Genomic DNA, 27,886 nt, shown 5'->3' on the forward strand with positions numbered 1-27,886 from the left:
TTTCTGTTTCTAATTTTTAGCTCCTTATATTTGTATTAGGTAGGGTCGAGTTTGTGTTCTGCTTGTGTGTGACTGAGGTGCAGTATTTTTGCTAGTATGTATTTTCTCTGTAGTGATTTGTAGCAGTCCTGCTTGTTCTCTTTCCCTAGTAGTTGGTATAGGGCCTGGTATAATATTTGTATTGCTGCCTTTTCATAAACAATGGTACTGTTTGATTCTTGAGAGTTAGTACTGTGACTGTATGGTATGGCAAGATTCTAGGTTTTTTGTTTTGCAGGGGTTGTATTACTTCACAAAGTGTTTAGCAGTGGAAGGATTTTGTTTTGCTGACTCTCAAGAATCAAACAGTACCATTATTTATGAAAAGGCAGCAATACAAATATTATACCAGGCCCTATAAGTGTGTGTGTGTGTATATATATAATATACATACATACATATATATATATATATATATATATATGTTTATTTATTTATTTTGTGTGTTGGGTTATAATGTGAACAGTCCTAGTTCTGCTCTGCTCTTATTCGTGTGATGATTATGATTATTGCTATTTTATTGTTGTTATGGTGATCTCTGCCTTTCTAAAAAGAGGATTCATGAAAGAATACATTGATATTTGTTTTATTACATGATTGGATCTGATGTTTGTGCTCTTTGCTTTTTACATGATAGTGTATTTATAAACTGCAATAAACAAAATTAATACAAAATTTTAAAATGTTGGTAAGTGCTTGAAATAATTAAGTTAAAATATTTTAAAGCTTCATGCATGATGCATAACAGTTGCTGGAAACTGCTCAGAAATTCTGTCAGGTGCACCCTAAGACATTATTTATGGTCGACTACAACTAGCAGGCTCAGACCTGTATGCCATGTTAACCTTGGCCCCCACACCTTAAAAAAAAAAATGTTCTGGCTACGCCACTGTTTCAACTAATCCCAAATATAATGGCCAGTTGAAAGCAGATGTTAGACTACTGGCAATGAAGCGGACAATATTAATTTAAGACCCTGTATTCGCCCATTACCTACCATGGGACCTGCTGCCCTGAAACACTCTGAAGTGAATTTTATAGCATCCTTACTATTTCATTCTTTACATATACTCTAAAGTTAATGAACTAGACACAAAAAAAGATGTTAAAAAAATCACATGCATAACAGTATGAGTGAGAAAGAATTACAGCGGAATAGTATCCAGCCAGCAGGTCTACAGCTCTGATCACAAGGTGCCCACCAGATATCTGGCATTTTGAAATTGTGCAAAATTATCAGCATTTCTACCTCGACTCAAATGCTTCCACAATCGATATAAAGTCACCAGGAAGAAAATGTGGGGATGGGCCTGCAGGATTAACTGGGAGGTCCTAAGACATCCTTGTAACTGACAATTTTTATGAAGTTTTTAATTTTTATGCATTGTAAATATTTTTTAAATATTTTTTTTTTCTCTGTTCAGTTAAATTTAAATTTTAACTGTATTTGCCCTATTACTATGTATGTTCTGAGTTCTATGTATCGCCGTTCAGGCAATTTTCTGTTCCTTGTAAACCGGTTTGATTTGTATTTAATGCAGGAAGATCGGTATATAAAAACCAAAAATAAATAAATAAATAAATAAATAAGTGCTCTCTTTCACTCATCATAAAAGCACTGCTTGCCAGGAAAGAAAGTTCTAGAGTGAATCACTGGTTTCACCAGGAGAATAAAAGGCTTATTACTTGTCCTATATTCTTTATATTAGCTTCTTCTTACGTTCCCATACAGCATACACCTGTATCTTTCACACCGCTGATACATAAATGGGGAGCTTGCGACAAGAAACTCTCAAGGCAGAGGAAACTTCACTTAGGTATATGGAGACAAAATGTTGCAGACATGGAGGATGGGGCAACTGCCCTACAGGACTCAACAATACATGTGGTTATGCAGAAAGCAGTGCCATATTTTGGAGATATGGGAGAAAGGGGGAGAGTGGTTATTTATGAAACGTGTAGGCTGTTGTAATTGGCTAGATCCAGTATGGTATATTTTACCTGGCAAACCCCTAGATTCATGAAAATGCGATAACACATGCATAACGCCAATTGGGGGGGGGGGGGGGGGGAATGGAGAAAGAGACTGACTATCTATAGGGCCTTTATAGTAGACAAGTATTTATATGCCTATAGGAGGGTCATTTAATAGCTCGAGGTGAGGTGTTTGTTGGTGGTCATTTAGGGGCCAGTTTATCATGCAGAGTGAGAAGTATGAACAGCACAGAGCACCTCGGTGAAGATTAGACTTCATTTGGAGTGAGGAAAGTCTCACAAAGATGAAATTTCCACTATGTTCTCTCACCCTAGCTTGATGGACTCAGGGTACCATCAAGCTAGGCCGAGATAGCAGTATAAAGTTTCATCTTTGTGAGACTTTCCTCACTCCAAATGAAGTCTAATCTTCACCGAGGTGCTCTGTGCTGTTCGTACTTCTCACTCTGCATTATAAACTGGCCACCAACACCTCACCTCAAGCTATTAAATGACTCTCCTATAGGCATATAAATAATTGAACACTATGAGGGCTTCCCCAAAGGCCTTCTCTCTTTACTCCACTCCTCTCCTTCTCCAGCCCAGAAATAGCTGAAATACAGTTCTAAAAATGTATCGCGAATTGCATTACGGTCATTTCGAGCACATCGCACAGCTTAACGTCAGCAAAAAAGGTTTAGTAATTGCGGGCATTAAAACTGTACTATAGCATGCATTATGCTATCACACAGTGCAATAGTGCCCCTCATTTTAATAATTCCCACCCAAACTCCTCCCTAATCCCGCCCGTTCCCAAAATTTGCATTCGTGCCGTGTGATAGCATTATCATCGCTTGTGTTATAGCGTTAATGCCATAACGCATTTTGATGAATGACCCTGATAGTTTGATGTGCAGTGTGGGAAAGTTAGGCCGGGAATTTCGTTATTTTTTTTTTATTCTATTTAATGGTAAGTATTGTATTTTTTTTAATTGAATGTACATCACTGATTATTTCTTGGACCAGAAGGCAGTATATAAGAATTTAAAATAAACAAATAGCTTAAATACATGTCACTTGACAGCAACATGTTCATTAAAACATCAATCTGTTTATAATTCTAATTTTTGGATGTGTGTTTCAGTGGAGGAGCTAAGCTTTGTCTTGTCACTCAAGAGCAGGTGAATGCGCGCAAAGGGCTGTTTTAACTACCCTCTCTCAGGGTCTACCCTCTCTCTTTCCCCTTCAGGAGAAGACTAACTGAGGGGCTGTTATAATGGCCCCTTGGATAGCATCCCCTAAGGGAAGAGGTGATGGAGTCACTTGCCCTTCTATATCTGGGCAGTTTAGGAAATGTTGCTTACCTGTAACAGGTGTTCTCGCAGGACAGCAGGATGTTAGTCTTCACATATGGGTGACATCACAGGATGGAGCCCAATCACGGAAAACTTTTGTCAAAATTTCCAGAACTTTGACTGGCCCCTACTGGGCATGCCCAGCATGGCACTAACCCTGCAGTCAGCAGGGGTCCCCCTTCAGTCTTATTTGAAAGCTACAGGCAGTGCCAAAAAATAAAACAACAAAATGTTACGAACCCAAAACCGCAGGGCGGCAGGCAGGTTTCGTGAGGACTACCATCCTGCTGTCCTGTGAGAACACCTGTTACAGGTAAGCAACATTTGCGTTCTCACAGGACAAGCAGGATGGTAGTCCTCACATATGGGTGAGTACCGAGCTGAGGATGTCCGAACATGCACCAAATGTACCCAAAAGGCGTGCAACAGGCACAACAACTGGGGTGGAATTTGGTAGAGGGCATCCTGAACCCCACCGGGCAGGCGGAAGGGTGTTGGAACGTCACGTTGTAAATAGGTTACGAAGGACAGATTGGCCAAAGAGGGAATCTTGTCTTCCGGCTTTGTCCAAGCAATAGTGGGCTGTAAAGGTGTGGAGAGAACTCCAGGTGGCAGCCCTGCAAATGTCAAGAAGTGGCACCGATCGCAGGTGTGCTACTGAAGTCGCCATGGCCCTCACAGTGTGCGCTTTAACACAGTCTTGGAATGGAATGCCCGCTTGCTGGTAGCAAAAGGATATGCAATCCACCAACCAGGAGGAGAGAGTCTGTTTACCCACAGGATTCCCTAACTTATTAGGGTGGAAAGAGATGAACAATCGAGTGCTTTCCCTGTGGGCAGCTGTATGGTCTAGGTAAAAAGCTAGAGCCCATTTAAAGTCAAGGGTATGCAGAGCCTGTTCTCCTGGGTTGGCATGGGGCCTGGGAAAAAAGGTAGGTAGTATGATGGATTGATTGAGATGAAAATCCAAAACTACCTTAGGTAAGAATTTCGGGTGAGTGCAGAGTACCGCCCGGTCCTGCAGAAGTTTAGTATAAGGCAGATAGGTAACTAGAGCCTGCAATTCACTAAGTCTGCGAGCTGAAGTGATTGCCAAAAGGAAAATCACTTTCCATGTGAGATATTGAAATTCACAAGATTGAAGAGGCTCGAAAGGTGGTTTCATGAGCCGACCCAGAACCAGATTAAGGTCCCAAGAAGGGGCCAGAGGACGTAGTGGAGGCTTGATATGGAGCAAGCCCTTCAAAAAACATGTTATAAGGGGTTGTACTGATATAGGGACATCCCCGACACCTTTATGGAAGGCGGCTACCGCACAGACATGCATTCTGATGGAAGACGTTTTTAGACCTGACTCTGATAAGTGCCAGAGATAGTCTAAAAACTTGGTAACTGGACAGGTAAAGGGGTCAAGGGACTGAGAAGAGCACCATGACGTAAACCTGTTCCATTTGTAAGAGTAAGCTTTTCTCGTGGAAGGCTTCCGTGAAGCAATCAAGACACGGGAAACTGGTTCAGAAAGGTTAAGTGGTTGAAGGATTAACCTTTCAACATCCATGCAGTCAGGGACAAGGCTTGAAGATTGGGATGGTGTCGTTGTTCTGAGTGATCAAAAGCGGGTCCTTTCCCAAGGGAATGTGCCTGCGGATGGAGAGATCCTGAAGTATTGGAAACCACACTTGGCATGGCCAGTGAGGTACTGTCAGGATCATGGTTCCCTTGCCCTGACGTAACTTCACGAGAGTCCTCGAGAGAAGAGGAAGTGGAGGGAATGCGTAGAGCAGACCGGTTGCCCATGAGAGAGAGAATGCGTCTCTGGGTTGAAAGAGTTTGCTGTGAATGAGAGCAGTAGTTCTCCACTTTGTGGTTTCGTGGGGACGCAAAGAGGTCTATCCGAGGATATCCCCAATGTTGAAAGATGGAGTTCGCTACAGAGGGGTTGAGAGACCACTCGTGCGATTGAAAGACGCAACTCAGCTTATCTGCCAACACATTGTCCACTCCCGGTAACCAGGTGGCCCTGAGGTACATCGAATGGGAGAGAGCTTCCTCCCAAATCTGCGCAGCTTCCTGACACAGAAGGAAGGAGCCTGTGCCTCCCTGCTTGTTGATGTACCACGTTGCCACCTGGTTGTCCATCTGAATCAGGATGACTTGATTTGAGAGGCGATCCTGAAAAGCCCTGAGAGCATATCTGATTGCTCGAAGTTCCAGGAAATTTATTTGGTGTTTGGCTTTCTCTAGAGACCAAGGTCCTTGTGTCTGCAAATCGGCTACGTGGGCTCCCCAACCAAGGTTGGAAGCATCGGTGGTGAGAATGATTTGAGGATTTGGAACCTGGAAGGGCAATCCCTGGAGAAGATTGGTCTGATTTTTCCACCAGGCGAGAGACAGACGGAGTGAGTCGGTGACGTGGACAACTGTCGACAGAGGCTGAATAGCTTGAGTCCATTGAGACCTCAGAGTCCAGTGCTTGAGTCTCATGGCCAAGCGGGCCATTGGTGTGACATGGACTGAGGACGCCATGTGTCCTAGGACGACGAGAAATTGGCGTGCAGGCGCAGAGTGCTGAGACTGCAGCTGGTGAGCAAGAGATACAAGAGTCAGAGCTCGTTGTTGAGGTAGGAAAGCCTTTGCCTGTAAGGTATCCAAGTCTGCCCCAATGAACAACAAGGTTTGAGATGGGACTAAGTAGGATTTATCGTAGTTGACAAGAAATCCTAACGAAATTAGAGTGTGTAAGGTTAGATTGAGGGACGACAGAGCATTTTGCTGAGTGGGAGCCCTGATTAACCAGTCATCCACAGATAGGGGTAGACATGAACACCTTGTGTCCTGAGGAAGGCTGCGACGACTACGAGGCATTTTGTAAAGACTCGTGGTGCAGACGCTAGGCCGAATGGAAGCACTCGGTATTGATAGTGCTTGGGGCCTACTAGGAACCTCAGGTACTTGCAATGAGCTAGACTTATCGCAATGTGGGTGTATGCGTCTTGGAGGTCCAGAGAGCAGAGCCAGTCTCCTCTTTGTAGAAGAGGTAGAAGCGATCCCAAGGTGACCATCTTGAACTTTTCTCGCTGGAGGTACTTGTTGAGGGCCCGTAGGTCCAGAATAGGACAGAGGCCTCCCGATTTTTTGGGGATTAGGAAGTACCGGGAATAGAACCCTAGGCCTTGCTGAGAGCATGGTACGGGTTTCTATTGCTCTTGACTGGAGAAGGAGGGAAACCTCTTGATCCAGAAGAATGGAGTGTTCAGATGTTCTCCACGTCTGTAGAGGTGGGGAGTCCAGTGGCAAGGCGAGAAAGTTGAGATGGTAACCCTGAGCAATGATTGCCAATACCCATTGGTCGGATGTGATTGAATGCCACATGTTGTGGAAGTGGCACAATCGATCTCCCACTGGTATGTGCAACAGAGGAATCTGGCTGCTGCTCTCTAAGTGGAAGTCAAAAACTGGCAGCAGGTCCTGGTTGAGGAGCTGCCTGTGGTTTTTGTTTACGGGCTTGACGAGACTGGGGTTTTTGATAAGGTCTCGTGGCATGGGATCTGGTTGGTGGTGGGTAAGACTTCTTCGGGCGGAAGAAAGACTTCTTAGAGTCCTTTCTAAAGGGCTGTTTTGAGGAGAAGTCGGAAGGCATCAAAGAGCTGTCTTAGGGTCTAATGATGATCCTTTAATTCTGCCACTGTCCGTTGAATCTGTTCACCAAACAGATTATCTCCGACACAAGGCAGGTCGGATAACCGGTCTTGTACTTCTGGGCGTAGGTCAGAAGACTTGAGCCAGGGCCACCGTCTCGCCGAAATAGCAGCAGCAGACACTCTGCTAGAGGTGTCGAAAATGTCATAAGATGTTCTAATCTTATGACATTTTCGCCGCAGCCTCAACACCGAGGAACTCACCTTGTCGGCCGCAGGAGCTGGGAGAGGGGCCCGCGCGACCGGCGCTTGAGCCCATCGGGGTAAGGCCTTCCTCTCGCCCTACCGCCGCTGGACCCCCGCGCCGACCACGTGGGAGCCCCAGCTCGGCCCTCGATCCGCCCACTGACTACCCCTGTGCTATCGCAGCCAATTGCTGACACCCAGCACTCATTTAAATCTCTGACTCGCTCCCTGGTGTCTCGCGCCGGGCGTCTCGCGCCGAAGGAGCGCGACAAAGGGGCCTGCCCCTTTGTGTGCCCCTTCGTGCTGCCCTGGAGGGCTACACATTCATTACCAACTTGCTTCCAACGTGCCTCCGCTCTCCAAGTCGACCTTCTTATTCCGGTCCCTCACCTCCAAAAGCGCAGCTCTCTAGAATGTATCCCACCTTCCCAATACCTATTCTTCAACACGGCCTACCCTCATCAGGAAAACCAAACAAGCTTTACTTACCATCAACAAACAAAGTCCATCGACAAGCTCTATACCGCAATCTAAAATCACTCACCCCAATTCTGATAACACCAATCACACAACTATTAGGCCTCACTTTATTCACACTTTCCTTATTCAATGCACAAGCTCTATCCAAGAAATCTCTAATCCTCAACGACTATCTCCTAGACGCCAAGCCAGATATTTGCGCAATTACGGAAACCTGGCTTAAACCCACAGACATAGCAATAATAAACCAACTACCCACATCAACTTACGACATCTTCTCCCTCCCTCGACAGAAAAAAAGGGGAGGAGGACTCCTATTTGCATCCAAAAAATACTTCGGGTTCACCCAGCACCCATGCAAATCAGACTCTAAACTAGAAATTGGTTTCTTTACATCGGAACAACTACAAATCCTACTCGTTTACGCCCCCCCCCGGGCCTCCTAGAGACAGACCCCTCCCCTTTAGTAGAAATAACCACAACTCTCATCAATTTGGATGCCCCAGCAATTATTCTAGGAGATTTTAATCTGCATGTGGACAACCCCACCCTCTCATCCAATTGTGAAACCTTTCTCACAGCCCTATCTGCCTTGGGTTTCAAGCAAATAGTTAACAAACCCACCCACAAAGCCGGCCACACGCTGGACCTTATCTTTATCAACCCAGGTATCAAGCATTCATCTCGCCTTAAGAGCAAGAAGATCCCCTGGTCTGATCACTCACTCATCTCAACCTCATTCTCTCTGAAAAAATATACCACACCTAAGGTGCCCTCATCATCTTTCCCATGCAGAAGATCCTGTGCTACCGAGGACCTTAGCTCTCACCTAGACTCTCAACTACCTTCCATAGATCTTTCAAACCCGAACACAGCTCTCAGCTCCTGGAATACCATCACAGAATCCATAGCCAATAAATTATGTCCACTAGCAACCAAAAAATCACTCCCAAACGCCTCCAAAAGACAACCATGGTTCACGGAAGAATTAAGAAAGCTAAAACAAAGTCTAAGACAGAAAGAGAGCAACTGGCGCAAATCCCCTAGCACCAATACACTCTCCATCTACAAAGCCACCCTCCACCAGTACAAGTCCGCTACCTCAAATTCCAAAAGGGACTTCTATGCATCCAAGATTCACCACCTGATCTTCGACGCAAAAGCCCTATTCGCCTATGTCTCTAATCTAACCCAAATTAACCCCCAGGAGATTCCCAGTGACCTAGCGCAAACCAAAGCTGAAGAACTCGCTCTACATTTCTACAACAAAGTCAACTGCCTTCTAACACAATTGCCTTCTAATCCCCCCGATCCTACTTCCCCCCCGACTCTTCTGCAACCCTCCCTCAACAAAAATGGTCTGGAATCACTTGAACCCATCTCTACCTTAGAGATACAAGCTCTTTTAAGGAGAATGAAACCCTCCTCCCACCCATTGGATACTATTCCCACTAAACTGCTCTTGGCTATCCCTGACTCCATCGCCAAAACACTTGCGGACATCATAAATTACTCGCTCTCCCAAGGATCATATCCTGACGACCTCAAATTGGCCTCCATTAAACCCCTACTCAAGAAACCCAACTTGGACACTAAAGACCCTAATAATTTCCGCCCCATCGCCAATCTTCCATTCATAGCTAAGATTCTAGAAAAAGTTGTAAACACTCAACTCTCCGACTACCTTGAAGACAACAAAATTCTATTCCCCTCACAATACGGTTTTCGCAAATCAATGAGTACAGAATCCCTCCTCATCTCCATGTCAGACTTCATTTTAATGGGCCTTGACAAAGGTCAATCCTTCCTCCTGATTCTACTGGACTTATCAGCGGCCTTTGATACGGTCAACCATTCCACTCTCACATCCTTACTGGCTTCTATAGGTATCTCAGGCACCGCACTCTCATGGTTTAAATCTTTTCTCTCCAATAGAGGCTTCAAGGTTAAGATACAGAATAAGGAATCATCTCGAATGGACTCTTCCATAGGAGTCCCCCAGGGCTCCTCGCTGTCGCCTACACTCTTCAACATTTATCTCTTACCAATCTGCCAACTCCTCTCCAACCTTAACCTCAAACACTTTCTTTACGCCGACGATATCCAGATCATGATACCCATTAAAGAATCTTATATGAAAACATTGGATTACTGGGAAAATTGCCTCCTTGAAATTAAACGCCTCCTATCCAACCTAAACTTAGTTTTAAACTCCTCCAAAACCGAACTGCTGCTCATCTCCCCAGATAACAACAATTCCATCTCTAATCTTCCGGCTATCCCTACTACCACACAAGTGAGAGACCTAGGAGTCTTAATTGACAACCGGATGAACCTTAAAGCCTTCATTAACAGAACCACCAAAGATTGTTTCCACAAACTCCAAGTTCTGAAAAGAATTAGACCGCTCTTCCACTTTCAGGACTTCAGAACTATTCTACAAGCTATCATTTTTTCCAAGATCGATTACTGTAACTCTATCCTTCTGGGCCTCCCTTCCTCCTACACTAAACCACTTCAGATAATACAAAATGCTACAGCAAGATTACTGACAAATTCCAGGAGAAGGGACCACATAACTCCAATCCTAAAAGATCTCCACTGGTTGCCAATTCACTTCAGAATCCTCTACAAATCTCTTTCCATAATATACAAAACCATCCATCTACATATTCCACTCGACTTACAAGTCCCTTTCCAAATATACAACTCCTCCAGACCAATTAGAGACACACTCAGAGGATCTCTTCAAGTACCTCCTACTAAAACCACCAGACACATCACTTTAAGAGATCGGGCCCTCTCAACAGCCGGCCCCTCCTTATGGAACTCCATCCCTCCCGACCTCAGACAAGAACCTAGCCTCCCAACTTTCAGGAAAAGACTTAAGACCTGGCTGTTTAAACAAGCATTCCCGGACACCAACTAATTCTCACACCATCAACCAAACGCTATCCAGCCAGTCCTACCAGACGTTATCCAACCAGTCCTACCCCTTCTCCATGTAATAACTATAGCTTATATTATAGATATTGTAAATATCTTTATCTAATGTAAATATCTTTATCTAAAGTTATCCTCTCCTTTTTTCTTCTCTTCTCCCAAGTTTTAATTCCCTTGTTATTTGTAACTGCTCACTTCCACAGGTTACACTGTTGTTCATTGTACACCCCTGTTATATGTAAACCGGCATGATGTGATTGTATCATGAATGCCGGTATATAAAAATCTTAAATAAATAAATAAAATAAATAATCTCATGCTTGCCTGCCTCAAAACTCTTGTTTACTAGGGTTTGTAATTGTTCTTGAAATTGCTGAGGCAGGGAAATCCTGTATCTGCTTGAAAATGACCCTGTTATATTGGGTCATATAAAGCTGATAGGCGGCAATTCGGGAGATGAGCATGGCTCCTTGGAATACTCGACGACCAATGTTATCTAGGAACTTCTGTTCCTTTCCAGGAGGAACAGATGAGTGAGGCTTTGACCTTTTTGCCCTCTTCTGTGCAGACTCTTCCACAACCAAGTGGTGATCAAGCTGTGATTTTTGAAAACCTGGGGCGGACTGTACCAAATAGGTAGTTTCAGCTTTCCTGTGTACTGGAACAATTGATCCAGGATGTTCCCAGTTCTTCTTGAGAAGGTCGAGAAGGACCTGATGAATGGGAATAGAGGTGATTACCTTAGGGGCATCCAAGAATTGGAGCAACTCCATCATCTGGTGCCTATCATCCTGTTCAGTCTGTAGTTGGAAGGGAACCAATTCAGACATTTCCTTCACAGAATTTATAAAAGAAAGGTCCTCTGGGGCAGAACGCTTTCTACTCTCAGTGGGTAAAGGTGGTGAAGGTAAATCATTGGTGTCTGTTGAGATATCATCACCCCAGGTATCATAAGGATCCATACCTGTCCCTCTAGGAACTAGAGGGGGACAGGGTGGTTGGATACCTGAAGGCTCCGACAGAATCGGAGGAATTGTCGGAGGCACCGATGATGGCATCGAAGACACCAGTGCAGTCATCGAAGGCATCGATGGATGACTTGGTGGCGCCGGACGTATCGGCACCGATGGATGGGTCGGTGGCGAGGGACGTATTGGCATCGATGGCTGAGGCAGAACTCCTGATGGAGGGATGCGAAACGGTGTTTCTCCTCCCGATGATGCTGTCAGTGGGGAGGGCATCGGAACCATCGGAGACCCGGGATCCATCGGTGGAAGAGCGGCCATAAGCACTTCCATCCTGGATAGCAGCGGTGCCAGCGCTGCTGGAATCGGGTTGATGATCGGTTCCACAGGCGGTGCCGGTGTCAGAGGAACCTGAAGACGTTGCATCGCCTTGTCGATGGCCTCCTGAACCATCCGGTCCAGTTCTTCTCGGAGACCTGGAGCAAGCAGCCCCGGCTCCGGAACAGAAGGAGGCAGAGGCATAGCCGGAGGGACCACCGTTAAAGGGGGAGTCGCGGCTCCCGATCCCCGATCGGGTGAGGGTTGCCTCTGTGACCTGGTCGCAGGAATGGTCGGTGCCTTTCCTGGAAGGGGTTTTTTCGACAGCGGCTCGGACGATGGCGAGGTCGATGATTTCACTCCCTCGATGGCCGAGTTTTACGGTGTCAATGGCGATGTGTCTCCCTGCAATCCCCTCGATCCTGAGGGGGAGTAGAGGGTGTTGATGGCCGAGAAGTCGTCGATGCCAGTCGGTCACCGGTCGGTGCTGGCGCGAAGTTGACGGTGCTGGTTCTGACAACGTCAATGCAATGGACGGAGTCGGGGTCTGAGCATGGAAGAGAAGGTCCATCTTCTCCATTCTAGCCTTGTGACCTTTTGGTGTCATTAGGGCACATTTGGTGCACAAGACATCCTGCTCGCGTCCTAAACACATTACACAGACTTTATGGGGGTCTGTGATAGACATGGTGCGGGTACAGTCCGGGCACCGACGAAACCCTGACGCCATGGCCATTGAAAAAAATCGAGCCACAGTACGGTCGACGGCCAGTAGGCCGCGAGGGCCAAACTCGACGGTAATGGACGGAAAACGGGTAAAAACTTACCGGAGTACCGCGGACTAAGAAAAGTTAGAGGAGGGACCCCCTGGGGGGCAATTTAACTTTAGTAATTCCGTGAGGAAAATTCCTGTCAGGAATCTCTTCAGAGCTCCTTTACCGCGAGGCTACTGCTGCGCGGAAAAAAGAAGACTGAAGGGGGACCCCTGCTGGTTGCAGGGTTAGTGCCATGCTGGGCATGCCCAGTAGGGGACAGTCAAAGTTCTGGAAACTTTGACAGAAGTTTTCTGTGATTGGGCTCCATCCTGTGATGTCACCCATATGTGAGGACTACCATGCTGCTTATCCTGTGAGAATGCACAAGACAAGCAGCCTAATGCTCAGCCAGCAATAAACATCTTTTTGTTTATAATGCTCAAAGGTAAAAAACATGCTTTCAATATGCTTTTACATCATGGTGAGCTCTGGAAAGACTTTGAATAATGACAAAAGCCAGTGCCCCATGCCACTCCCCAGAGGACGACTGCTTGAGGGGCATCTACTTCTTCCTGTCCATGGATTTAATATTCTCTCTTCTTGTGAAAACCAAAAAAATATAGGAAAAGCAAATAAAATAAACAAAATAGTAAAGCAACAGCCCCTCAGGTTGAATGGGTGGGGGAAGAGGATAAACTGGCTTTTATTAATTATTCAGATTGCTTTTCTAGACACCCACTATGACATGAAATTACATTCAGAGCATAGCATTACCCTGCAGCCAGCCAGGAATCCTAGCACTCCTGCATGTGCAGCAAACCATTTTATAACTCTTACGAAGATAGCAGCTTTCACAAATGTATTCCAAACCGTTCTCCATACAATCACTGCAAGAAATAGATTATGGATGTTGATACTGGAGGTCAGAAGAAATGCAAACAATCTGGTGGCCTAAATCACCTTCTTACATGTGTGTGCTGCTATAGATTGAACCTTTGGAAATGGAGCTCTCGATTAGGCACAGAACACAAACTGCATTTGTGCAAAGAGCAGATGATGCCTCACCTGTGCAACGTCCATTTGTTAGAACAGTGTGCACACCATTACCTACTGTGCGAGAGCCTATGCTCTCAAATGGTCAGTGCTGATCTAAGTTTGTAGGGCAGAGATAAAATGACGACAGGGACAAATGCGACAACATAATGCAAGAGGTGCAAAAACAAAAAAATATATATATACACCGGTATTTCCAATTAGGGCGATAGAGGAGAATCAAAAGGCATAAAACATTTACAACTAAGGCATGAAATCGGACAACAAAATGGAGATAAGAAAACTTCTAAAATTCAGAGACAAAAGGATCTTCTTCAATGAAGATTTTTCCATGGGCACAGAATGGAGAAAAGTCCTTTCAGAGTAAGGACTGGAAAAGGAGAATGTTCCTCTACCAATAGTGGCACGATAAGCAAGGAGAGAGCAAAGGAACAGAGGTAGATGGGAAGCAATAAGTACTGATGTCAAGGAAGTACATAAGAATTTTAAGGACCAAAACTAGAGAATCCTGAAAGATTGGGACCCTGTGATGCTCTAAAAATAGGAGAAATGAGATTACATTTTTATAAGATTATGAACTCAACAATATTTAGGCCATATAAGCCTAGAAAAAAAAACTTTAATATCACTAAATCCCATAGAATATGAACACTGCCTCTGAGCTTTTGCAGAGTCCTATCAGACAGTAGTGAGTTAACATCACTAACATAGCTTCACCATTTCCACAGAGAATAAATAGAAAACAAAACATCTTTTTTTTTTTCCTGAACTATAGCACTAAAAAATGGAAGCATTCCCACATAGCTGTAGTGTCAGCCATTCTGATGTGCTACTTTAAATTAAGGGATCAGTTCAACAGAGCAAGTGAAGAGGTGGGAAGCTGTCTGATGATTTAATATGGGGAATTTGATTTATTTAAGCACTGTTAGAATATTTGCTGTTTCTCCTATTTTTACCGGATTATTTTTTATTACTTGAAATGTGTATTTTGTTTTGTATTTTTCTATTTATTGTATCTGACATTATCTACTATGTTTTGTCTTGAACCTAACTGGATAGCCCAGTGATATTCACTTACAGTCTTCGAGGGCCACAAATGAGTCAAATTTTCAGGATGTCCTTAATGAATATGCATTAGATAGATTTGCATACAACTGAGGTAGTGTGAATGCAAATCTCTCATGCATATTCATTACAGATATCCTGAAAACCTGACCTGTTTGTTGTCTTCAAGGATTGCAAGAGAATACCACTAGGATAGATGGAGGAGAAGCTTAAATAAAAAATGTTTCCATCTCTGCTTCCATCTCATCACAAGCTTCAAAATATGGGATAGCAACCAAAGCAACTCTCAGTAGCTAAAGAACTTATTCTCAATCTAGTTGATGCAATACAGTGCACTGGCCACAGCGCACGGCTCAACTCACAATTGGACGCACATTATGGACGCGCGTCCATAACCCCCTTTGCAAAACGGGGATTAGCGTGTCCAAAATGCAGATAGGTAATAGTACTCGTCACATGTAAATTCATGCACATTTTAGCCTGCAAAAACTAACCCCTTCCGGGAACAGGCATTAATTTTTGAGGAGTCAAAAAAAATTACAGAAAAGCATAAAATACTGCTTTTCTGTTCCTCTGACTTAATATCATTGCAATATTAAGTTGGAGGAACTGAAATAGGAGAGAGAAAAAAAAATCAAGTCTCTTTACTGTAAACAGTGTTTTCCATAGATAGGATGATTTAGCCATACTGTCTGGGATGTCCTCTAGGGTGGCCTGGGAGAAGCTTCTTGAAGATCACAGAGCTTTGGCTCTGTGCGGCTCCACATCCTTTCCCGCGCGGTACCTTCTTCCTTCAGTCCATAATCTAGCTCATCCAGTGAATGAAGAGTTTAGAGGCTGTCCAGGGAGGCAGGTGGATTAGCTTAGCTAATTCATCCTGCTATCTACAGAAAACACCATTTACAGTAAACAATTTTGTTTTTCCCCCCCATTGATAAGCAGGTTGAATTAGCCATGAGGGATGAAGCAACAGACTCCTGCAGTCCTGGATAGTGCCTGTGCGCTCACAACCTGCCCCTGGTGTGGAGTCTCACTATCTTGTCGCAGATAACACTGCCAAGCCCAGCACTTCGTCTGAAGAGGCTTGCTGGTCAAGACAGTAATGTGATGCGAACATATGCAGCAATGATCTCATAGCCACTTTACAAAATGTCCAGCATTGGTATCTTGTGGAGATGGGCCACTGAAGCCACTACAGCCCTTACTTCGGGCGCTTTTGGTAAGCCACAAAGGTTTGCCACTCGCTTTGATAGCAAAAGTGAATGCAGAGAGATCCAATTTGACAGTTCGTTTGGCCACCGGTAGGCCCAGAGCATTCATGAAGGACACAAAGTTGAGAAGTCCTATTCTAGGAATGAGTCCTTTGTTTATAGTAGACTAAGGCTCTTTTACATTCCAATGTGTGAAGAAGTTATTCCCTCATTTTCATGTGGTTTTGGGAAGAATGATGGCAACGTGATGGTTTGATTCAAGTGGAAAGCAGATATGACTTTAGGTAAAAAAGAGGAATGGGTTTGCAAGGTAACCTTATCATAGTGAAACTGTAGGTACAGGGAGTAGTGTACCAGTGACTGTAGCTCACTTACTCTTCTTGCCGAGGTCACTGCAACCAAGAAGAGCACTTTCCATGTTAGATATTTCATGTGGCTGCTATCTAATGGCTTGTAGGGAGGAAGCATGAGCTGTTTCAAAACCAAACTGAGGTCCCTCGGAACAGGAGGCTTGGTCACGAGCAATCGTAATCGCAAGATCCCTTTCATGAAATGGGAAACCAAGGGATGATTTGAAACTGAAAGCCCGTTCTATGGGTGATAATACACAGCAATAATCCAGCATAGCTCTCTGCTTCAACGGCAGGGGAGAAGAAAAACTGATACTTCACGCATATCCAGCATAGCTCTCTGCTTCAACGGCAGGGGAGAAGTAAAACAACCAATAAGGGCTGAACAACATAGTCTGGGTAAAACAAATAAGCATGGGTGTAGCTTGCTTATTGCGGCGGTTACTACCCCTACTACCCCTAACTAATCAAGCTTGATATTTCACTCGGATGCAGCTCCATCACTGCTCTCTACATTAATGGTGAGGGTGGAAGGGAAATAGAACCAAAGAGCTAAGAGAAACAGATAAGTATAAGAAAAAAATGTGTGAAGCTTGCTGGGCAGACTGGATGGGCCGTTTGGTCTTCTTCTGCCGTCATTTCTATGTTTCTATGAACATGCATGGATTTCGTCGCCAGACCCAACAGATACAAGGTATGGAGGTATTCCAACAATGCTTCAGGGGAGCAAGAGAATGGATCTATGTCTCTGCTCTAACATCAAGACGAGTAACGGTGCCACTTGCCTTGATAGTTCTTCTTAATGGAAGTTTTCCTTGATGAAATCAAGACATCCTGGACCTCTGTTAACAAGGGCAGGTGGCTTAATACTGACCTTTCAACCTCCAAGCAGTGAGGAGTGCATGAGGTGAAGGAGGCTGCTGTTCTCTTGAGTCAGGAGATCCATGCTGTCACCCAGGGAGAAAGGCGGGGCGATGGATAGTTGAACTAGATAGGTATACAAAGGTTGTCTGGGCCAAGCCGGAGCAATCAGAATGAGGTCCGCGAAGTCCACAATACATTCTGGATTGTCCTGGAAATCAGCGGACTTGGAGGGTAAGCGTAAAAAAGACCCCCCTGACCATGGTATAAGGAACGCGTTCTGGGCGAACCGCTCCCTGCTGGGGTAGACTGAGCAGAACGCCCGCACCTTTCTGTTGTGTATCATTGCGAAGAGGTCCATGCATGGGTGACCTCACATCGCAAAAAACGTGATCGCCACTTCCTGGTGGAGAGCCCATTCGTGCGGATGAAAGATCCTGCTTAGTCTGTCAGCCGTGGGTTTACCACATCCGTGAGATAGGTTGCCTGGAGGGAGATGGATCATTTCTCTGCCCATTCTAGGATCTGAACTGCCTCCTTGCACAGGATCCAGGAACCGGACCAGCCTTCCTTGTTTATGTAGAACATGGCCACCTGATAGTCCGTGTGGACCATGACATTCTTTCTTTCCCCAGAGGAGGTCGCAAAACATGCGAAGGGCATTTCGTATCGCTCTGAGCTCTGATGGGGACCACAGTCCATGCATCTGCTCATGCCCCAAATGGGTCCCCCCACCCCTTGGTGGATGTATCTGTAGTCAGAACCAACTGGTGCAGCGGGATGTAGAACGGGGCTCCTATGGTGAGATCTGTAGTGCGTGAACACTGCGCCATGCCCCTTCGCATAGCCCTGGTCAAACCTATCCTCCTGGATAATGGTTGCGAGAATTAGGTCCATTGCACCTTCAGGCTCCACTGCAGGCGGTGCATGTGCAGATGGGTGTGCGGGACTACATATATTGTTGCTGCCATGTGACCCAGTAGAGTTAGAATTTGGTGTGCCGAGGAATGCGCACAGTCTTTCAGTTGTAAGACTAGACTTTGAAGGGTTCAGGCCTTGTCTGCGGTTAAGAACCCTTTCCCCACAACAGTATTTATCTTGGCCCCAATGAACTGAAGAGTTTGCATTGGCTGATGGCTGGATTTCTCGTAATTGATAACGAATCCCAGCCCCTCGAGGCAACTAATAGTTTCCTCCAAGTGCGATTGGAGAGTGGCTGGCTGTGCTGCAACCAGAAGCCACTTGTCCAGGTAAGGGAATAGTTGGATTCCTTTCTGTCTCAAGTGGACCATCGCTACCACGAAACACTTCATGAAGATCCTCCGTGCAGACGATAGCCCAAAGGGGAGCACCTTGTATTGATAATGGCATGCATTGACTTGAAAGCATAGGTAGCGCCATGAAGAACGGTGCACTGGGATGTGGGAGTAAGCATCCTTGAGATCCAGTGAACACATCCAATCATTGGGTTGTAAGAATGGTAGGATTGATTTGAGAGCGTCATTTTGAACTTCTCCTTCCGGATTAACTTGAGGGCCCACAGGTCCAAGTTTGGTCGGAGACCTCCCGATTTCTTTGAAATGAGAAAGTATTGGGAGTAAAACTCCTTATTCCGTTGGTGCAGAGGTACCCATTGAACTGACTGTTGTTGGAGAAGGCTGCTTACTTCCTCTTGGTGCAGATGCCCAAGTGTGCGGGCCCAATGGGAAGGGACAATGTGCAGAAGAGTGGGACCTGCTCTGAAGTTAAGCATCATCTGGAGGGATGCAAGCTGAACACCCAACGATCCGAGGTGATCGCTTCCCAAGAGTTGTAGAAAAGCAAAATCATGCCTCCCACTAGTGGCGGTAGAGGTGGCCCGGTTACCTTAAAAAACCCTGTTGAGGAGACAGAGGAAGGGGTTGGGTGGGAGCAATTTAGTTAGGTTCAATTCATATGTTTTGAAAAATGTTAAACACTGCCAGAACATGTGGTATATATCAGGGTGCAATATGTACCATATGTATTGGGCTATTATTGTCTTCCCTGTATGATGACAAACAGATTTTCACTAAAAACCCTGTTAGGTTTTGGGGTGGTGTTCTGCGGCTACCACTGTTGGCATTGGCCCCTTGACCTAACTCTGGACTGTGGTTGTTGCGGCTGTTGTCTGCTTTGCTGGAAGGTCGACTGGCGATAAGGTGGATATGATCTGAAAGGGCGCCTTTGATAATAGCCCTTCCTGTAGCTTTGGTAGTACCTCCTGGTTGAGGGTTATTGCTCCGTTGGTGATGCCAGGGTCAACACTGCCACATTTTTCTCTTTCAACTGAGAGACTGTCTCTTATAGCTTGTCCCCAAATAAGTTGTCGCCTTTACACGGGAGGTTAGCCAATTTCTCGTGCATATCCTCCTAGATGGCTATTCTTCGAGCCGCTATCACCTCTGCAGACTTACGGGCTGATGTCTCGAAAGCTTTGTATATAATATGGAGTAGATGCCGCAAACCTTCTTCCAGGTCGAAGCATGTCTGAGGAAAAGCTGTGTTAGTTGAGGTGGGGTTTGAGGTACTGCAAACACTATTGGGTAAAGTAAAACTGATGCTGTTGAATCTTTGCATTCAGCATACCCGCTTGGAAGGCCCTCTTCCCAAAATCATCCAAATACTGGTTGTCCCTATCCAGCGGGATATTTGAATGAAGGCTAGACTTCATGGCCGAATCTACTACCACAGAAGCGTGCGGCAGCTGTACAGAGCTGTAGTAAGGTGTTTGCCTCATCCTGAACTTGGTCGGTCTTTCTGGATGTTAGCAGGCCATAGAAAGAGGACTCCCGGGTCTTCGTCATCACTGAGTCCAGGACGACATGGGAGATAAGGCCGTAGGTTCAGCTGGGACCTCGAAAATATTTAGGATCCCCAAAACCTCCGCTCTCGGGTCTGGAACTTTCTTGGTCTCAATATTGAGGCGAGCTCCCACCTTAGACAAATTTGGAATACGTGAGGTCTTCCAGAGGCGAGGACGGTTCTTGGTGGGTCCTCCAGCAGGTCTGATGGAATTTCCTGTGGATGACCCCGGCGAGGTTGGAAGTGAGTTCTCCGGTCCCGTGTCAGGTTGCGAGGAGAATTGAAGACGGGGACTCAGCAGTTCCTCTGGCAGAGTATGCTGCTCCTGAAGCAGAGAAGGAGACTCCCCCACTGGTGATAGTTCCTCGACAGAAGGGCTCAATGGATGGCCCCTCTTGTTACTATCGAGAGAAGAGAAGAGTTATTTCAGAATCTGATATCTGTGACACTGAGATGCCAGTCCCCCTTCTCCAGGGGTAGGATGCTTCTTTGCAAGTCCCATCTGCCTCTTATGACCGTTGTGAAATGGAGGGACTGTGGCCAGAAGGATGTTTCAATCCGGCCCCCTCGGATGGTATGCGGGCATTTTGTTCTTATGAGATTTCTTGTGTCTCTTTCTGAGAGGCTCCCGCAAAGGAGAGGAACATCTCTTCCTTTTTGACACTGAAGGTATGACCCAATACACCCTCAAAGAGGAGTCAGAGGATCCGGAGGAGAGATGGTCCGAGAGTGGTTCCACTTTGGAAAAGCCCAGTTCAACCAGCTCCTCTGGAGAGAAAATGACCTGAGGGTCTACGGTCTGTCCTGACTTGTGGAAAGCCTTCCAGGGAGACCTACTCATTAGCTGTTGCGTCGGGAGCAACTCATAGTTCTTTTGCATTGACGCCTGATCCCCCGCTGGTCTCTGTGTCGTGGCTAACTTGGCGTGCGACGAGTCAGACATGCACAGTGCCCACACATTGCTGCATCGAGCATCCTGATGCCTCACCTTCGACGCATGCGCCGGTGGCCAGAGTTGTGTCAGGCATAGCGGGACTTCGACGCTTGCATTGATACGGAGACTTCCACGATGCTGGCCAATGCAGCTTTGTGCAAGGGCGTGGGGGTACGGGTGCACTTTGGCAGGATGGCCCACCTGGCTCTTGGTCTTCTTGGTGCCAAGTGGGCAGAGTCTTCTTCAGCCAATCCATGTTGGGCCCCGAGGATTATTGGGCCAAATGGCTCTCTGACTACAGGGCATAGGATCCGGTGCTCTTCTCCCTCAAGCGGGCGATCTTCTGTGCCCGCTGATGCTGGGCCCAGGGAGACATGCGACAGCAGTCTCTGCAAGAGGAGGGTCATGATCCAGGCCCAGGCAAAGGAGGACATAATCTTGCTGCACTGGCAATACTTGAAGCCCGGCGGCTTTGGGGCCATTCTAGCACTGAAAAGTAGTTGTGATGAAAAACGTTTGCGAAAATCTGAAGGAGATGAGGAGAGAGTTGCTTCGCGTGCGGCCTGCAGCATGGAAAAAAACATACTGAAGGAAGATGGCACCGCGTGGGAAAGGACGCACAGCTGCACAGAGCCAAAGCTCTGTGATCTTGGAGAAGCTCCACACAGGCTACCCCAGAGGGCATACCAGACAGAATGGCTAATTCAGCCTTTTTATTGACAGGGAAAAAAAAAAAAGTGTGCCAGTGCCATGGCTGTGCAAAGGTTAGGAAAACAGATGATCATAAAATTGAATATCCATTTTCCTAACCTGACCACCAACTATCCTAGGTGCTCGCTGCCGAGGAGGCGCTAGGGGCATACAATTTCTCCGAGCACCTCCTTTTTACCGTGACACTCAATTTAAATATTAAGTCAGACGCCTGGGAGAGGTGGATTGGTGCACATTAAGGGAGCGGGAGCTCAATCATGAGTGCCCGTTTAACGTGCATCAATATTGCATCGGCCTGAATGAGTTGCCAGTGTGTCAAGTTACATGGATTATAACATGAACAGCAATTAATGACATAAATCCAAATGGTTGCTGACCTGCCTCACCTTGCCCCATTCCCGCTAAAATAAATGTTTTAGGAAAAGGCAAGCATCTTTTTTTTAACTTTATATTTATTAAATTTCAATAACTATGCAAAGCAACCACTCTTGTACACAGAAACATATGGAAAATACATAGAAACTAAAATTCCTGAATTAATAAAAGTATAATATATAGATATCTTCTTTCCAAAACTTGGTCAATCAACTGAGATAGCAAGGGGAACAACAGAAAATAAAGGCAGAAACAGAGAAATATGTTAAGGTAATACACATGACCATTTTTTTTTTTTTTTTGACAGTGACTGAGACCTGAAACCTCTGGCCAGGGATGGATGCTCCATAAATGCCAGTTTATAGTTAATCTCTCACATGAGCATGCCCTGCATAAAGGCTTACAAGCTTTTGACTAGCACAACTGTTGGCAGAAGCCAGCTCAGGCAAGATCAAACTGTAAAATCTTCCTATAATGAGATCTCATCTATCCTTTGTTATGTGCAGCAAGTGTCTGCTTCACTTTATAGCCATGCTAGGAAACATGAAATATTTTGACCATTAATATACAATCGCCTCTCTCCCTACATACCTCGTAAAGAGGCTCTCTACACACAACCTACTTGCTGCCTAAGGTTTCACAGCCGTGAAATGCAACTCGTTATTGATGGCACAGTGTTGTAAAAAAAGGACACCAAAGAGGTCAGAAAGAAAGATAAATGCACATTTTTCCCCCAATGAAGAGGTGTGAGGTTGTATACCAGATCTGAATTTATATGGATCAATGTGCCAATTACGGCATGTGGAAGACTACCAGTAATTATTTGATTCATCAATACATTGCATCACCTTATCCTTTAAATACAATATTACATGGGGTAGATGGGGAGGGAGATTAATGTCCTCTTAATTCTTTCTATTTGGATCATCCACTGGTATGACCATGCATAAAAGCTTCCTAAGAAAATCAGCTGCATGTTTGGAGACAGTTTCAAAATATCAATTATAATTCTTTTTGAAAGGAATCTCGAGTTGAACCTGGGTGGCGAAATATACAGAACATGGGTTCTTTTTAGAGATAACAGATGTATAGGAGATTTAGTAGACAGAGATTCAGAAACCCAACTGACAGCTGATCTGAAACAGATTTCTTTATTACATTAAAAAAGAAACTACAATTTTAATAAAAGAATATCCTGAGATTATGATCCCACATAATTTTGTACTATTAGTAGAAAAAGGTCATTCTTTACCTATTATACTTTTTTTTTTTTTTTTTTTTATTACTGAACATACAGAAAAATTTCCAATTAAGCTAGCACAAAATTATTCAAAGTTCTTAGAATAGGCCTCACAAAAAAAGTTCCGTTTTCAGTGGAAATTCATACTGGGAGGAGGCCTACCCATATACAAGAAGTCCATTTCAAATTTAATTTAATGACTGGAAGAGGAACAGTGTGCAAATCCAAGGCTCTCATGCTAAACTTTCAAAAGGGAAACTTTGATAAAATGAGAAAAATTGTTAGAAAAAAACTGAAAGGAGCAGCTACAAAAGTAAAAAATGTCCAAGAGGCGTGGTCATTGTTAAAAAATACCATTCTAGAAGCACAGTCCAGATGTATTCCACACATTAAGAAATGTGGAAAGAAGGAAAAACGATTACCGGCATGGTTAAAAGGGGAGGTGAAAGAAGCTATTTTAGCCAAAAGATCTTCATTTAAAAATTGGAAGAAGGATCCAACAGAAGAAAATAGGATAAAGCATAAACGTTGGCAAGTTAAATGTAAGACAGGCTAAGAGAGAATTTGTAAGACAGGCTAAGAGAGAATTTGAAAAGAAGTTGGCTGTAGAGGCAAAACCTCACAGTAAAAACTTTTTAAAATATATCCAAAGCAGAAAGCCTGTGAGGGAGTCAGTTGGACCGTTAGATGATTGAAGAGTTAAAGGGGCACGTAGAGAAGATAAGGCCATCGCAGAAAGATTAAATGATTTCTTTGCTTTGGTGTTTACTGAAGAGGATGTTGGGGAGGTACCTGTAATGGAGAAGGTTTTCATGGGTAATGATTCAGATGGACTGAATCAAATCACGGTGAACCTAGAAGATGTGGTAGGCCTGACTGACAAACTGAAGAGTAGTAAATCACCTGGACTGGATGGTATACACCCCAGAGTTCTGAAGGAACTAAAAAATGAAATTTCAGACCTATTAGTAAAAATTTGTAACCTATCATTAAAATCATCCATTGTACCTGAAGACTGGAGGATAGCAAATATAACCCCAATATTTAAAAAGGGCTCCAGGGGTGATCCGGGAAACTACAGACTGGTTATCCTGACTTCAGTGCCAGGAAAAATAGTGGAAAGTGTTCTAAACATCAAAATCACAGAACATATAGAAAGACATGGTTTAATGGAACAAAGACAGCGTGGCTTTACCCAGGGCAAGTCTTGCCTCACAAATCTGCTTCACTTTTTTGAAGGAGTTAATAAACAAGTGGATAAAGGTGAACCGGTAGATGCAGTATACTTGGATTTTCAAAAGGCGTTTGACAAAGTTCCTCATGAGAGGCTTCTAGGAAAAGTAAAAAGTCATGGGATAGGTGGTGATGTCCTTTCGTGGATTGCAAACTGGCTAAGAGACAGGAAACAGAGAGTAGGATTAAATGGGCAATTTTCTCAGTGGAAGGGAGTGGACAGTGGAGTGCCTCAGGGATCTGTATTGGGACCCTTACTTTTCAATATATTTATAAATGATCTGGAAAGAAATAGCACGAGATAATCAAATTTGCAGATGACACAAAATTGTTCAGAGTAGTTAAATCACAAGCAGATTGTGATAAATTGCAGGAAGATCTTGTGAGACTGGAAAATTGGGCATCCAAATGGCAGATGAAATTTAATGTGGATAAGTGCAAGGTGATGCATATAGGGAAAAATAACCCATGCTATAATTACACAATGTTGGGTTCCATATTAGGTGCTACAACCCAAGAAAGAGATCTAGGTGTCATAGTGGATAACACATTGAAATTGTTGGTTCAGTGTGCTGCGGCAGTCAAAAAAGCAAACAGAATGTTGGGAATTATTAGAAAGAGAATGGTGAATAAAACGGAAAATGTCATAATGCCTCTGTATCGCTCCATGGTGAGACTGCACCTTGAATACTGTGTACAATTCTGGTCGCCGCATCTCAAAAAAGATATAATTGCGATGGAGAAGGTACAGAGAAGAGCTACCAAAATGATAAGGAGAATGGAACAGCTCCCCTATGAGGAAAGACTAAAGAGGTTAGGACTTTTCAGCTTGGAGAAGAGACGGCTGAGGGGGGGGGGGGTATGATAGAGATGTTTAAAATCATGAGAGGTCTAGAACGGGTAGATGTGAATCGGTTATTTACTCTTTCGGATAGTAGAAAGACTAGGGGGTACTCCATGAAGTTAGCATGGGGCACATATAAAACTAATCGGAGAAAGTTCTATTTTACTCAACGCACAATTAAACTCTGGAATTTGTTGCCAGAGAATGTGGTTAGTGCAGTTAGTATAGCTGTGTTTAAAAAAGGATTGGATAAGTTCTTGGAGGAGAAGTCCATTACCTGCTATTAAGTTCACTTAGAGAATAGCTATTGCCATTAGCAATGGTAACATGGAATAGACTTCGTTTTTGGGTACTTGCCAGGTTCTTATGGCCTGGCTTGGCAACTGTTGGAAGCAGGATGCTGGGCTTGATGGACCCTTGGTCCGACCCAGTATGGCATTTTCTTATGTTCTTATGTGCCATCAAGTTCATCTCAGGTCAAGTGTAGCAGGAATCAGTATTTTCTATCCCTGTTTTAGGGATTGCCCAAGAATACTAAAATCCTAAACATTTGTCCAAAATTACTGCAATATCAAGTATCAACTGGCAGTTCCAATGCCAAGTGGCACTCTTGCAGAACCTCTCCAGGACATCCAAGATTGACAAAAGTATAAAATGAATTTTTGAAAATGGCTGTATTAGTGACAAAAAAAAGTATATCTAGCTGAAATGGGTAGAAGATCAGCCTTCATTTAATATGTTCTATACTAAGATGGCTGGATAAAATTATATTGATTGTCACTTATGGGGAAAAGTATAGAGAAATTTATAAAGAAAACGGAGGAAATGTATTCAGCGTTTACTTGCCAATGATCAGAACATACTTTCCCATCCCTCAAATGTGCTGCTGATTCAAATGGGAGACAAAGATTGAAAAAAATATTCAAAAACAATGAATCGGGCAAACCCAGGAACAAGGGGAACGGTTCAAATTCAAAGTAGAAGGGCTGCGTTTATATAGTTGATTGTTTACTAGTTATTTATTAAATGCAGGTACATTTGTGTAGCAGCAAAGAGGGCATCACTTGAAGGATACCTGAAGGTGAATGACTGAAGCATTTAATAAGATGCATACAGATTCCATCTTCTATGAACAGGGGCAAAAGCCATTAAGAGTCCTGTACACTGGAGTGTAAATTGTTAATAGAAGATGTTTCCTTCAGTGAAATATCGATAGGATATTCGTACTGTGCTTTCTGAAAAGAAAAAAAGAAAGGCCCCAAGTCGATTGATTCAGCTCAAAGCAGAAAATTCTTTGGCATCATTTTTTATTTTTAGACTGTGGCACATTTTTCTTTATTCTTCATTTTATATTTCCCCCTTTTCTGTTTTCATTCCTGTTTATTTTTTGTCTTCCCCTTCTGTCCTCTTACCCCATCTTCTCTTTAGTCTCCACCACCTCCCTCCCAAAGGTGTCTCTTCCACTCAACAGTGTTTGCATCCCAATCTATCCTCCCTATTCCTCTCTTTCAGATTCTTTCCCCCTTCCTTTCTTCCCTTCTCCTGTGCTCAGGCATCCCTAGTTGTTTTCTCTTTCCTCTCCAGTCTCTCAACTACCTCCTCTTGCCCATCCTCCTCCTCACACCCTCCCCGCCAGTCTCTTATCACTCTCACCTATTCCTCCTCCTTCCCTCTCATCTGCTTTCCTTCTCCCTCCACTCCTCTTTTCTTTCAGTTCCTTCCTGTTTCTAAATCTCTCCAGTTTCAATTCTTCCCTCATATTTTCTCATCCTCTACTCTCGTGCCATTGCTACTATGTGACTATTTACTTGAGACAACCAGGAGAAGAGCTTCAATAGTGTCCTGTGGCAGCCTGGAGCAGTGGCTAAAGATAGAGAGGCTAATCGTAGCCTGAAGCTTCACCACTAGTGTCCTGGAATCAAGGGAAGCAGATGATACAGGTAAAGCAGTGACCTGGAGCACAGGAACTGCAGCGGTGGCACAAAGTTTCTCCTCAAGAATGAACCAAAATCAACACAAAACAGAGGACCTTACTGGTTGTGCTTTAAATGTCAATTTAATATATTAAAATGTGCTTTTGGGAGTATTGCTGCTTTAGATAATCATTTCTTACTTATTCTGCAGCTCCCCTACAATTCCTCTGAATCTCTGGGAGCAGTCATGGAATCAAAAGTCTCAAATAACTGCACACTCACTGGATCCAACTGGCCCACATTGACCAGGTCATCATAAATGGCACCCACACTGCAAGAACCAACTGTACCAGAGTTAATCTCTGACCAGACTGAATCAAGACGTTCAGGAAAAAGTGTAGGGGAGTAGCTTAAAGCTTTTCAACTAGAAATGTTACTGCTAAATTATTATATTTGATACATGCAGTGTGAACTTTTGAAATATTGCAGAGTATTAAGAGGCAGAGATTCCATTTAGGTATTAAGAGGAAAATGAAGAGACTATGTGAATGTTGCTATTT

The 27,886-nt window shown here is 44.3% G+C and overlaps 1 protein-coding gene across 1 annotated transcript in view; it reads right to left on the bottom strand.

Moving 5' to 3' along the window:
• The window catches only part of CTNNBL1 (catenin beta like 1), a 274,155-nt gene that overhangs the window by 175,466 nt on the left and 70,803 nt on the right, over window positions 1–27,886 (bottom strand). The window lies entirely within an intron of this gene.

The sequence above is a fragment of the Rhinatrema bivittatum genome, chromosome 8, assembly GCF_901001135.1.
Source record: "Rhinatrema bivittatum chromosome 8, aRhiBiv1.1, whole genome shotgun sequence".
NCBI classification, from domain to species: Eukaryota; Metazoa; Chordata; class Amphibia; order Gymnophiona; family Rhinatrematidae; genus Rhinatrema; species Rhinatrema bivittatum.